Source organism: Bos grunniens, chromosome 2 (assembly GCF_055505025.1).
Source record: "Bos grunniens cultivar Pamir isolate PY7600 chromosome 2, Bosgru_T2T1.0, whole genome shotgun sequence".
In the NCBI taxonomy this organism is placed as follows: domain Eukaryota; kingdom Metazoa; phylum Chordata; class Mammalia; order Artiodactyla; family Bovidae; genus Bos; species Bos grunniens.
Genome location: NC_141166.1, coordinates 44,640,734 through 44,654,039, shown reverse-complemented (window position 1 = coordinate 44,654,039; position 13,306 = coordinate 44,640,734).

The following is a 13,306-nucleotide window of genomic DNA, read 5'->3' as shown; positions in this document are numbered from 1 at the left end:
TAGCCCATTATTCTGTCTTCCATAGTCCCCTAACCATCAGGGTGTCGGGGGTGGGGAATCCCTTATGAACTTTTCCTTTCACTCTCAACTTGAGTCTGTATACTTTGGATGCCCTACCCCTTTCTTTAATTCTCTCTTTCTGAAATTTCAAACCCTTCTTTGACAAAGCTCCAGTTACTGCCTCTTTAGATTCTTTCCCTATCCAGTGGACAATATTCCTATTCTTGGCCCTAGTGTTGTGATTAGTTTTAGGCTTCAGCTAACTGGATGGCTGAAGTTCATTACTCTTTGCAGAGCAGGTGCTGAGATGGAAGGAGGATGGGCTAGAATCGGTTTCAGTCCAGTGGGCAATAGTGAATACAGTTTTGTCAAGTCCAATTTCCTTTCCATTACATCCACCAAAAGGAGCTGTAAACCCAGTGGTTTGTTTACTAATTGGTCCACTAAAGTAAGCTGCTGCTGCTGCTAAGTCGCTTCAGTCGTGTCCAACTCTGTGCGACCCCATAGACAGTAGCCCACCAGGCTCCCCTGTCCCTGGGATTCTCCAGGCAAGAACACTGGAGTGGGTTACCATTTCCTTCTCCAATGCATGAAAGTGAAAAGTGAAAGTGAAATTGCTCAGTTGTGTCCGACTCTTAGCGACTCCATGGACTGCAGCCTACCAGGCTCCTCTGTCCATGGGATTTTCCAGGCAAGAGTACTGGAGTGGGGTGCCATTGCCTTCTCCGACTAAAGTAAGCAAATCCCCCCAAAACAAACTATGCTTGGGAATCAGTATAGTTTAAGCTCAGATTAAGAAAAGACTCAATTGCCTCACTTAGCCAGGAGTCATTTGGTCCTCACCACTATGAAATAAGTTTTTATCTTGCATCCTTTGGAAGTGCCTGCCAGCATCCTAAAAGAAGCTGATGTTAATTTTTAATATCTGTTCACTTTATTAATGTGGGAAGTGGGCTAGAATTAATTAAATTATTTTGGGTCAGAGTTTCCACTCTAATGGAAATCAAGGTAGGGATCTTCTATTTTCCTCCATCCTATGATATATATTAAATGCCATGGGGTTTGAATTTATTTCCTAGCAATAGTCAAGAAAAATGGCGATTTCTGGGAAGCATTCTTCTTTTAACGTAAAGAAACCCAAGTGAATGAACATGAGAAATATGGGAACCACTGACTGCCGTCCAGTTGAAGCTTGAATTCAGCCTAACGTTTCCCAAACAGTACTTTGAGATTAAACCCTCTTGGTATGTGAGGACCAAAGGAGTGATTTAAAATAACCAAAATGCCTCTCCATCCTTCTCGTCCCTGTCTAATACCACTCTGTTATCCTAAAGGAATTTTATGTTAATTTCTGAATTTTAAGCAAAATGCTATAGAAATCCCACTGTCCAGATTTTAAAATGTCTAGAATATTCAATTTTACATGTGTGAAGGTGAGGCCTGAGATATCAAATCTGATCACAAGAAAAGATATTTATAAAGCTCAACAGAATAACCACAGAAACTCCACAGGCTCTGCAACCACAGAATCTACAAGGATCCACAGTCCAACTTTGTTGATGGTCTAAAGAAGTAAAATAATTTTTCATGGTTAACATTCCTAGTATCATAAAGAGACTAGAAACTGTACCTTTTATTTCCTTTGCTTATCTGTTTTCCCACTTGTTTTATCTTACACAACTCAATTTCACAAACCCTATATCCTCTCCCTAAACATTAACTCACCCCTCTTATCTCCCAACTTCTCCACCCATGGAGGAAGACTGAAGAAGACAAAGAAAGAGGAAGGGTGGGGAGCATGTGGAGAGACTCTATTGGGGCCCTTTTGTCGATTTCACTTTCCTTTTCTTTCTTCTCCTTCTTCACCAGGACTTGTCCCCACCTCCAAACCCCCACCTGCCCTCCAGAGCCAGTGTTCTCTCAACACCCCTCTCTGCTCTTGACCTAGGAAACACTGGTGTAACCCTCTTCTTCATCCAAGATCTCTCTTCCTTCTAACCACACATGAGAAGTCTGGCCCAAAACTGGTTTTGAATGAAATGGTCAGTGGAAATGAAAGCCAGATCCCTGGCTTCTGGGACTCAGCTCCTATCTTCTACTACCCCAAAACTCAAACGGGAAATGGAAATAAGACCATGTGACTAATACTCTAACCACTATAAATTTCTACCCTTTTAAAGACGGCTATTGCATCTTCAGCACTTCTCTCCAAGAAAAAAGAGAGTATGCTTTTGGATTTTTTCTCAGATGTAGTATTAATCTCTTAAGAGAATTTGTCCAGGTGGGCTTAAGTTCATAGTCATGAACTATAGATAACTGACATCAGCTGATCGGCATCCTGGCACGACTAAAATTGAGAACTTCTCCACTCTGACTGCCCTTCATTACCACAGATTCATTGCCATGATCTTTGGACAAATGAACATGAGTCTAGACTAAGTATTGTGTTCAGGGCACAGTTTTGCCTGAGATGAAATTTCTAGGGTCTGAGTTTTGTCCTGTTTTAAATTTCATGTGCAGTGCTGCTGTAACAATCAAAGTAAGACTTCTTTAAATGTGAGGGAAAAACAAAATTGATGCCCATATCAGTGATAAAAATCCCAGGCAGTAGTAGTCAAAAGAACATAGACTCCACCAGATATCTGAGCTTAAATCCTTTCGGTTCAGTTCAGTTGCTCAATCGTGTCCAACTCTTTGCGACCCCATGGACTGCATCACGCCAGGCCTCCCTGTCCATCACCAACTCCCAGAGTTGACTCAAACTCATGTCCACTGAGTTGGTGATGCCATCCAACCATCTCATCCTCTGTTGTCCCCTTCTCCTCCTGCCTTCAATCTTTCCCAGCATCAGGGTCTATTCAAATGAGTCAGTTCTTCGCATCAGGTGGCCAAAGTATTGGCATTTCAGTTTCAACATCAGTCCTTCCAATGAACATTTAAGACTGATATCCTTTAGGATGGACTGGTTGGATCTCCTTGAAGTCCAAGGGACTCTCAAGAGTCTTCTCCAACACCATGGTTCAAAAGCATCAGTTCTTCAGTGCTCAGTTTTCTTTATAGTTCAACTCTCACATCCGTACATGACTATTGGAAAAAACATAGCCTTGACTAGACGGACCTTTGTTAGCAAAGCAATGTCTCTGCTTTTGAATATGGTGTTTAGGGTGGTCATAACTTGCCTTCCAAGGAGTAAGTGTCTTTTAATTTCATGGCTGCAATCACCATCTGCAGTGATTTAGGAGCCCCCAAAATAGTCTGTCACTGTTTTCACTGTTTCCCCATCTATTTCCCATGAAGTGATGGGACTAGATGCCATGATCTTAGTTTTCTGAATGTTGAGCTTTAAGCCAACTTTTTCACTCTCCTCTTTCACTTTCATCAAGAGGCTCTTTAGTTCTTCTTTGCTTTGTGCCATAAGGGTGGTGTCATCTGCATATCTGAGGTTATTGATATTTCTCCCGGCAATCTTGATTCCAGCTTGTGCTTCCTCCAGCCCAGCGTTTCTCATGATATACTCTGCATGTAAGCTAAATAAGCACGGTGAAAATATACAACCTTGATGTACTCCTTTTCCTATTTGGAGCCAGTCTGTTCCATGTCCAGTTCTAACTGTTTCTTCCTGACCTGCATACAGGTTTCTCAAGAGGCAGGTCAGGTGGTCTGGTATTCCCATCTCTTTCAGAATTTTCTACAGTTTATTGTGATCCATGTAGTCAAAGGCTTTGGCATAGTCAATAAAGCAGAAATAGATGTTTTGTTGGAACTCTCTTGCATTTTCCATGATCCAGCAGATGTTGGCAATTTGATCTCTGGTTCCTCTGCCTTTTCTAAAACCAGCTTGAACATCTGGAAGTTCACTGTTCTCGTATTGTTGAAGCGTGGCTTGCTTCGAGAATTTTGAGCATTACTTTGCTAGACTGTGAAATGAGTGCAATTGTGCGGTAGTTTGAGCATTCTTTGGCATTGCCTTTCTTTGCGATTGGAATGAAAACTGACCTTTTCCAGTCCTGTGGCCACTGCTAAGTTTTCCAAATTTGCTGGCATATTGAGTGCAGCACTTTCACAGCATCATCTTCCAGGATTTGAAATAGCTCAACTGGAATTCCATCACCTCCACTAGCTTTGTTCGTAGTGATGCTCCCTAAGGCCCACTTGACTTCACATTCCAGGATGTCTGGCTCTAGGTGAGTGATCACATCATCGTGATTATCTGGGTCATGAAGATCTTTTTTGTACAGTTCTGTATATTCTTGCCACATCTTCTTAATATCTTTTGCTTCTGTTAAGTCCATACCATTTCTGTCCTTTATTGTGTTCATCTTTGCATGAAATGTTCCCTTGGTATCTCTAATTTTCTTGAAGAGATCTCTAGTCTTTCCCATTCTATTGTTTTCCTTGATTTCGTTGCACTCATCACTGAGGAAGACTTTCTTATCTCTCCTTGCTATTCTTTGGAACTCTGTATTCAAATGGGTATATCTTTCCTTTTTTGCTTTTCGTTTCTCTTCTTTTCACAGCTATTTGTAAGGCCTTCTCACAGAGCCATTTTGCAATATGGAGAAGAAGAATTAAGGATGTTAATTCTTTGCATGTTAAATTATTTGAACCTTAACTTGCAAGAGAATTTAATATTTGGACTTCAATTTCTTCTGGGAATTTCACAGTGGGAGGGAGTTTCTATGCAAAGCTCTGTCATCTTTATTTTGTTGGAAATTTCTGCGTGAAATATGTTGGTGTAGCATTTTAATTGTGTTGCCTAACCTCTGGTAAGCTACAGTGGGCAGTGTAGTTGGGCATCATTTGGGATGGGAAATAGAAGAAGAAGCAAAGTCTCAGCCTTGGATACAGTGTCGATTTGGAGTTAATCTCATTAGTATACTGTCTGGAGCATTTTTATGCTTCCCCAGAAGGTTACCAAAGGATCAATAGGTGATACTAAGGAAGCAACCCATGAAGGTGGAAATAAGACTGCCTTGATCAACAGCTGGTCTCCTCCCTTTCAGAGAATGATCACTGTTTTCGTTGACATAATTCATGATGAATCCCAGAGGAAGAGAGAAAAAATGGGGACTATTTGGAGGAACTAACCCTTCCCCTATTCTTGCTTTAAATTTTATATGGGAGTCCTTAATTAACACCCTCATCATTTACCTGTCTTCTTTCCTACTCCATCCTTTCTGATGGTAGGAGACATCCATTGGTACACACTGATCCATTTAGTGGAGCTGATCTATCACAAAGTTCCAAGCCCTGGGTGCTAATTTCTATCATGTCCTCTCTATCCTACATCAGTGGGAGGCAGAGGTCCTGGATATTGTTTTATTTTGAAGATCAAAGTTTTCTCCTTGAGTGGGCTTTCCTAAAGGTCTAATTGGTATGTGAATGAGAGATAGTAAAGAGTATCAGTAATCCATTTTTCTTGCATACACCACATACTGTACCTTAGCTTTCATTGTAATAAATCTAACATTTTGATCTTTTTCCCATACTCAGTTGAGAGTTGGTTTTCTCAATTGGATTTTAACTCAGGTGTGGAGTAGAGGTGTTTTTTATTTTTAATTATGTTAAACCAGAGATGTAAGTGCAAATCACAAAGATATTAAGAGTAGAGTTTGTTAGAGACAATTCATTGATCTGAGGGTGCATGAAAGTGGTAGAAAACAAGCCAGGAAATGTAGTTTGAGCCAAACATGAGAATGACTTTAGATTTTTTATTTTTAGCAAAAAGCGGAAGCAATGGAGGTATTTGGCCAGGGAAGAAACATTTCCAGAGGCAAATTTTACGAAGAATAATCTAGTTGTTGTTGTTCACTTGCTCAGTTGTGTCTTACTCTTTGCGACCTCATGAACTGCAGCACGCCAGGCTTCCCTGGCCATCATCAACTCCAGGAGTTTGCTAAAACTCATGTCCATTGAGTTGGTGATGCCATCAAACCATCTCATCCTCTGTCGTCCCCTTTTCCTCCTGCCTTCAGTCTTTCCCAGCATCAGGGTCTTTTCCAATGAGTCGGCTCTTTGCATCAGGTGGCCAAAGTATTGGAATTTCAACTTCAGCATCAGTCCCTCCCATGAATATTCAGGGTTGATTTCCTTTAGGATTGACTGGTTTGATCTCCTTGCAGCCCAAGCAACTCTCAAGAATCATCTCCAATACCACATTTCAAAAGCATCAATTCTTCAGCACTCAGCCTTCTTTATGGTCAAATTCTTACATCCATATATGACCACAGGAAAAACCATAGCCTTGGCTATACAGACCTTTGTCAGCAAAGTAATGTCTCTGCTTTTCAACATGCAGTCTAGGTTTGTCGTAACTTGTCTTCCAAGGAGCAAGTACCTTTTAATTTCATATCTGCAGTCACCATCTGCAGAGCCCAAGGAAATAATCTTATAGCTGTATGTAAATAGACTGAAGGCAGATGAAAGATGATAACCAAGAAGAGAGATAATGTCTGAGGAAACAGTCAAGAAGGAGAAATAATATCATAGACATGTAGCTTGATAGATCTATTGAGGGTGAAAGAAGTGCAGTTAATTTAAAAAAAAAATGCAGTTGTTCAGCTTTGGAAGTTTAGAGCAGAGGTTGGCAAGCTTTTTCTATAAAGGACAAAATCATATTTTTGGCTGCTTGGGCCATACAGACTTCATGCCATTTTCAACTCTCCACAGTTAGCATGAAAGCATCTACACACAATACATATTAATAAATGAACAATCAAGGCTGTATTCCAGTAAAGCTTTATTTACTAAGACTTTCAGCCTGTGGGCTGTGGTTTGCTGATCCCTGGCTTAGAAGACTATGGCACCAGAGCTGATATTCATTAAGCTGTCACCTCTGAGCTATAAACTTGTCCTCTTGGGATGCTGGGACTGGGACTCTGCAAATCACAATTCTGCTTTCCCTCTGCTCCCTGTGAGATCTGGAGCAGGGAGAAGGCACATGCTCCTTCGTGTTTTGATCGCTGTTCCCATCAGGGTCATTACAATGGTTCTGTACCCTGGAAACTGCAGTGGGTTCTGATTTCCAGTTTCTTCCCATACTTCTAGAATCAGCCTCTAATAGAGCTGCCTTAGTGATGTGAGCACCAGCCCACGTAGCACCGTCTCCACTGGGGTTTGAATCTTGTCATCCTGAGGATCTTCCTCTGATTTCCTGAGCCATCAGTGCCAGACAGGCAGAGACCTCTCCTCAGACCCAAGATTCTAGGTTCTAATAACCCAAACTTTTCCCCTCTGTTCCAACAGCCCTACAAATGGTAGCTGCTTTCTGGACTTACTGTCTTGAGTTACCTCAGAATCCCCTCTTACTCTGCCTTTTCAATCCTCCAAAGTCTATTTAAATTATTTCCTGTATTAAATTTTCTCTGTTGGAATAATTGGCGTGGTGTTCTCTTTCCCTCACTGAATGCTGATCCACGCAGGACTATATTTTGTATGTGCTCAGTCACTAAGTCGTGTCCTACTCTTTGCAACCCCATGGACTGTAGCCCACCAGGCTCCGACTCTGTCCATGGGATTTCCTAGGCAAGAATACTGGAGTGGGTTGCCACTTTCTCCTCCAGTATTCTGTATAGAATAGGGATATATGGGAGGATATAGATAGGAAATATGAGAATTGTACGCTTGAAGGAGTATACATTAAGTCTGCTAATAGAAACGGTGAGTTTGGGGTGCTGACAAATGAATCACTTCTAGATTTCTAGTTGGCAACTGGATATTGAAGAAAACAATATATTATTCACATGGAGGTGCTGTTCATATGAGTAGAGATCAACAACTAGGAAAGTATGGCTAAAGCAGAAAAGAGAGAGAAATGGGAACTATCTTTGTTTTTGAGACAGATAATGAAGAGAAAGAAAAACAAAAAACAAGACAAAGAAATGATTATGTCAGAGGCAGAAGGAAAAGTTGCAGAAGCGAAAAGCCAAGAGTGAGTTTTAAGAAGGTGGTCAATCTGAGCAAATCTTGTAAATATCAAGGGAGACTTACTAATGACTTCCCAATGGGTAGTTTTCATAAAGTAGAGTAGAGTAAAGTAGAATTGGAAGGGTTGGTAAGAGAAATGAAGCCAGTAAGAACTATCTTTTATTTCTTTTTAAAGTGAAGCCATTTGATGATGAAAGGAAGACAGATGATTATATACAGATCTACAAGCCCAAATAAATCAAAATTAATTAATTAACTTTTGGCAGAAAAGTTATCAGAGGTGAGGGGCAATGGGACACGCATAGGGTACAATGATAACACATGTAATACATGAGTGGAGAAAAGGGGTTGAGGATGGATGGATAGAGGATCCAACTGATATATAGAGGAAAAGCACCTCTTTCTCTGAGATCCAGACAAATTTCATGTGGGGAGGACAGAAGTTGAACTTGTTTTGAAAACTGAAACTGTCCTAATTCCTTGTTCCTAGACTTTATTTTTCTGGGCTCCAAAATCACTACAGATGGTGACTGCAGCCATGAAATTAAAAGACGCTTACTCCTTAGAAGGAGAGCTATGACCAACCTAGATAGCATATTCAAAAGCAGAGACATTACTTTGCCAACAAAGGTTCATCTAGTCAAGGCTATGGTTTTTCCTGTGGTCATGTATGGATGTGAGAGTTGGACTGTGAAGAAAGCTGAGCGCCGAAGAATTGATGCTTTTGAACTGTGGTGTTGGAGAAGACTCTTGAGTCTCTTGGACTGCAAGGAGATCCAACCAGTCTATTCTGAAGGAGATCAGCCCTGGGATTTCTTTGGAGGGAATGATGCTGAAACTGAAACTCCAGTACTTTGGCCACCTCACGCGAAGAGTTGACTCATTGGAAAAGACTCTGATGCTGGGGGAGATTGGGGGCAGGAGGAGAAGGGGACGACAGAGGATGAGATGGCTGGATGGCATCACTGACTTGATGGACGTGAGTCTGAGTGAACTCCGGGTGTTGGTAATGGACAGGGAGGCCTGGCGTGCTGTGATTCATGGGGTCGCAAAGAGTCGGACACGACTGAGCGACTGATCTGATCTGATCTGATGTTACACAATAATGAGATCAGACATATTTTCCTACTCCTACGCTAGACAGTATTCAGACCAAGCAATAATAATAGATACTTATTCAGGGAGTGTGATTAGAGAATATGATGAAACTGTGGACCACTTTGTCTAGATCCCTCTTTAAGACTTCTACCCTAGCTGCTAGGTATGCTATTGGCTGAATGTCTTTTTCTGTCTTTCCTTTCCAAGATCACCTCAGCTGCAGTTGAGCACTAATTACTTCATCAAAGCTGCCTTGACCATAACTTCCTTCCAGGGGTAACCTATATCCAGTGACATGGCCCAATAAAGGACGTTTCTGATGAGTCATTTTAAATATGTAGAACTCACTATGGGGGATTTTCTGAGATTATGGAGACTGTATCACAGGTTGACTTCCCTCCTGGCCATTCTGGCTTGCCCCTTCCCCCACCTCTATTGCACAGCTGTTGATCTCAAGGACACACCCTAATGACCATCTGAAATACTAAACTGCCCCAGGATCTGCTTTATGGAGAACCCAACCTGTAATGTCAGCTCTATAACTTACTTCTAACAGCTTGCTCATCAAGACCTACTTTAACAACCTTGCCTACTGTGCCTACTAAATTAACTTATTTTGTCATAAACTTTGCCCAGCCCCAGCCAATTTCTTGCCTTGGAAGACCTACCTTAAAGTCATCTTGTCTAGGCCCTAAAACACTATGGATAATTTATCTCAATTTTCTATTTTGAGACTCTCAAAGTGGTGTCCTCTGTTACTTCAATGCATTTAGTAGTCTGAGTTTGCTTGATTAATAAGTTTTTCTGGTGATCTTCTAGAGAACTGATAGCTGAGAGTTTTTATCAGATATCATTATTCTTCCCTAGGTTAGAAAGTCTGGTAGCTTCAGAGGAAAAGGAAAAGCTTAGAAAATATATCTTGACCAATTTAATAAGAAATCAACTCTGAGAAGTTTGTTTCCTATCTTGACTTGGGATTTTGCAAGGAAGGATGATCTCCTAAGGGGTGACAGTGGTTCCAGAAACTTGGGATCAGATAATATGGTGTAGGACAATCAGAGTTGGCAGCTGATATATTCACCTTGTAATTGGTGTTCCCAGAAGTCCTATGGAGCAGTTTGGGCTCTGGTGGAAGTGGAGTCACTGATATCTTCTTTGACTTGGCAGTCAAGTGCTTCCTTGGGTTTGAGATGGCCCTCTTTGATTCTGAGCACTCTCATCTCTCCTTTCCTCCCAGGCTTCTCATTTCAACTTCTCTGCTGTTTGTAGGCTCAGGAAGGAAAGTTTGTAGCCACAGAAAGCTTTTCTCTCTTCCATGTGTAAAACTTATTGTAGGAATTTGGGAGCACATAGACAAATACATTAATTTCCCTTGAAATAATCCTAGAGATATTACAAGGCCATTTATTATGTTAAGATGAACTTTGATGAACTCAAATATGATATGATCTTGGGAAAAAGTGTAATCTATCTTCCTGCCTTATCTATTCCTAAAATATTCAGAGGTGGATGTTTCCTATATAGTTATTTTTCATTAGTTCTCACTAGACTGTCTTTCTTATTTGTTGAAATTTAAACTAACTTCTTCCTGCCATTAACGAAAATGGCTCATTCAGTAACTATTACTGAACACCTCTAGGACAAGTCCACTAATCCTCTCATGAGGATTATATCCTTGAAGATGGTTAGTAAACCTTGTCTCTACCTTCTCTTCTTTAGGCCAAATGGACCTAATTTTTTCCTTTATCCAATTTCCAAGAGACAATTTCAATTTCCTTTCTTTAATGCATTATTGGTGAAGGTAGGGGCAGGGAATTAATTAAGTCAAGTTCAACCCACAAAAGATCTTTACCTCAAATTACCAGCTTCTAAGTCTTGAAACTTTTGAAGTTTAGGCTTATTTGAAGTCATCTGGGTTTTCCCCTCCTTTCATTATCTTTATTATCAGCAGCAATCTCTGGTGCCCGGAGGCACTTAATATTACAATTTCAAATACCCCACCCAACTCACTTGAAAAGCACCTTGAGCCACAGCTGGCTGTGGGAGACATCTGGGAGCCCTATTTACTTACAGGCATAACAAACTTAGGACACCATGCTTAGAGAGAAAATGAGACTGAGTTCTGGTGCCTACACCCAAGAAACTTTGCCACCCCCACAAAGAACAAACTATAAGCTCTTGCTAAGCACTTTTCCCATGGTACAATTTGCTTTTCTAAAGAAGTGGTACTTAGTGTTGCTGTAGAACAAATTAACATAAGAATCTTTAAAAAAGACAAACCTGAATTCAAAACTGACACTTAAAAATACGTTGGGACACACTTTTTAATCACATGCTTGAAAGAAAGTTTACAATGTGATTATACAATTTTCACCAATAATTTGTCTAAAATTAGTCAATTTCCTATTCTCATAATTATTGTGAGCTTTTTGGCTTTCACACCTCACACCTCTTCATTTTCTCACAGTTATCACTAGCTTTGAATTTTTAAGTTTCTTTATATTACCACTTTCATTGTTGCCAACTTCTTTGTACTCATGGGGGAGGAAGCTAGGAGTGTGGATTGAAGCTTGGGGGTTTTTGCAGATGAACTGCTGCATCCCATCTCAATTATACCCAATCGCATTTAACCTCTGCATGTAATTTTTCTTATTTCTCAAAGCATGTTGCCTTTTGTCTGTGCATTTATCTTCACAGTGACTGAGTAGTCATTTCACTGCCAGTCAAACACACTCAAGGTCTCATTTTCCTCATTTACAAAATAGTTTCTAAAGTCGCTTCTAGTACTATAATTTTTACCCTTCTAGCATTTTAGAATCTTTAGCTCCATTCCCAGCACTTGAATTTCAGTGTTTTTTTAAAGACCTTACATGGTGAACATTTTGTAGATTATCAGAGCCTATCAGTTCACTGTTGAAAACATGTACTTCAGCTCTTCATTTTCCCAGGTGGGTGAGATGACCATTGTTGTATGTAAAATTTCATAAATTTCATCAGCTAGATACATTTCTATTTTTTGGTAAGGTCTGTACTTCTTAAAACTGCATCGTCAGGCACTCTGTCGCTTACTTCTCTAATTTCTGGGAAACTCTGAAAGCTCCCAAGCTTTCAAAAATCACCCAAGTCACAAGAGATTCTCTACTTCCATCTTCTACACTTTGACAGCTTTCTAAGGGAAAAGGTAGTCTGTTTTCTTCAATCATAAAGTGCCAATTTCCCCATTTTTTAGTATTTTATATTGTAACTTTTTTCCATCTTGAAAGTTAGATGAAAAGAAAGGGATTGACCCAATTAGAATGAGTTGAAAGGAATGACTTTGCAAACTAAAACAAGCAGTTTTACTTATGGCAGTTCTACGTGGGTAATATGTTTGAATCAGTGGCCACTTAATTCTTAGGTTTGCAGAATATGAATATATGTGGTACAAACTTCTTTTAAGTGATTTCAAAGTAAAACAAACAAACAACCTTTAAAAATGTTATAGATGGCAGTTTCAATGCTTCTTGGACTTAAATAGCAATTATAAGCGAGCAATTTCAAAATCAGAAAAATTGGGATGAAATTTTCCACAAAACATGGCACAGATTTTTATAAAGAGTATTTCATTGTAATCACTGTCTTTTGTTACAAGCTGTCAGTCTTTTAACAATTTATAGTGATTTTAAGTAAAGCTATATTGGAAAATAAAAAAGCTACATAGTCTTCTTTTCTAGTACCTTTAAAAACTTACTCCAAGAGACAAAGAGCATTTTAATCTCTGAAGTCTGTCAGGGCCAAAAGAGGCCAAGGGTGGGAATGGGGAGGAGGATGAGAATGAAGGAGATGAGCCAGGTAAACTGCCTAGGTTGGCATATACACGTTTGAAGAGTTAGATGAGATTTGCCAGGACTACATAGGAAGCCCCATGTGTTACCTACATCCCAGGGCATGAGGAAGTCTAGAACACCTAAACAGATGTGAGATCAACTAACATCTGGAAGGAATGCCTATTCTCCAGAGTTAACAACCAGAGTGGGTAAATGTAGATAAAAAGCGGTGTGTCCAACAGCTCTAGAGTTTGAGGGAAAGGTAGCCAGAAGTGGTTAAAATTGATATAAACAAAAACACAGCAAATAGTATGGTGTGTTCACATGGAGCACAAACTAAATCTGAGGACAAGGAAGTCATTTACCCTGCTGGGCTTCTGACTTGGGACTTGAAAGTTTCCCACTGTCCAACTTCTGACATGACTATGTCTATTTAGTACCAAACTTATAGTGGGCCCCTGGAGTAGGAAACGGCA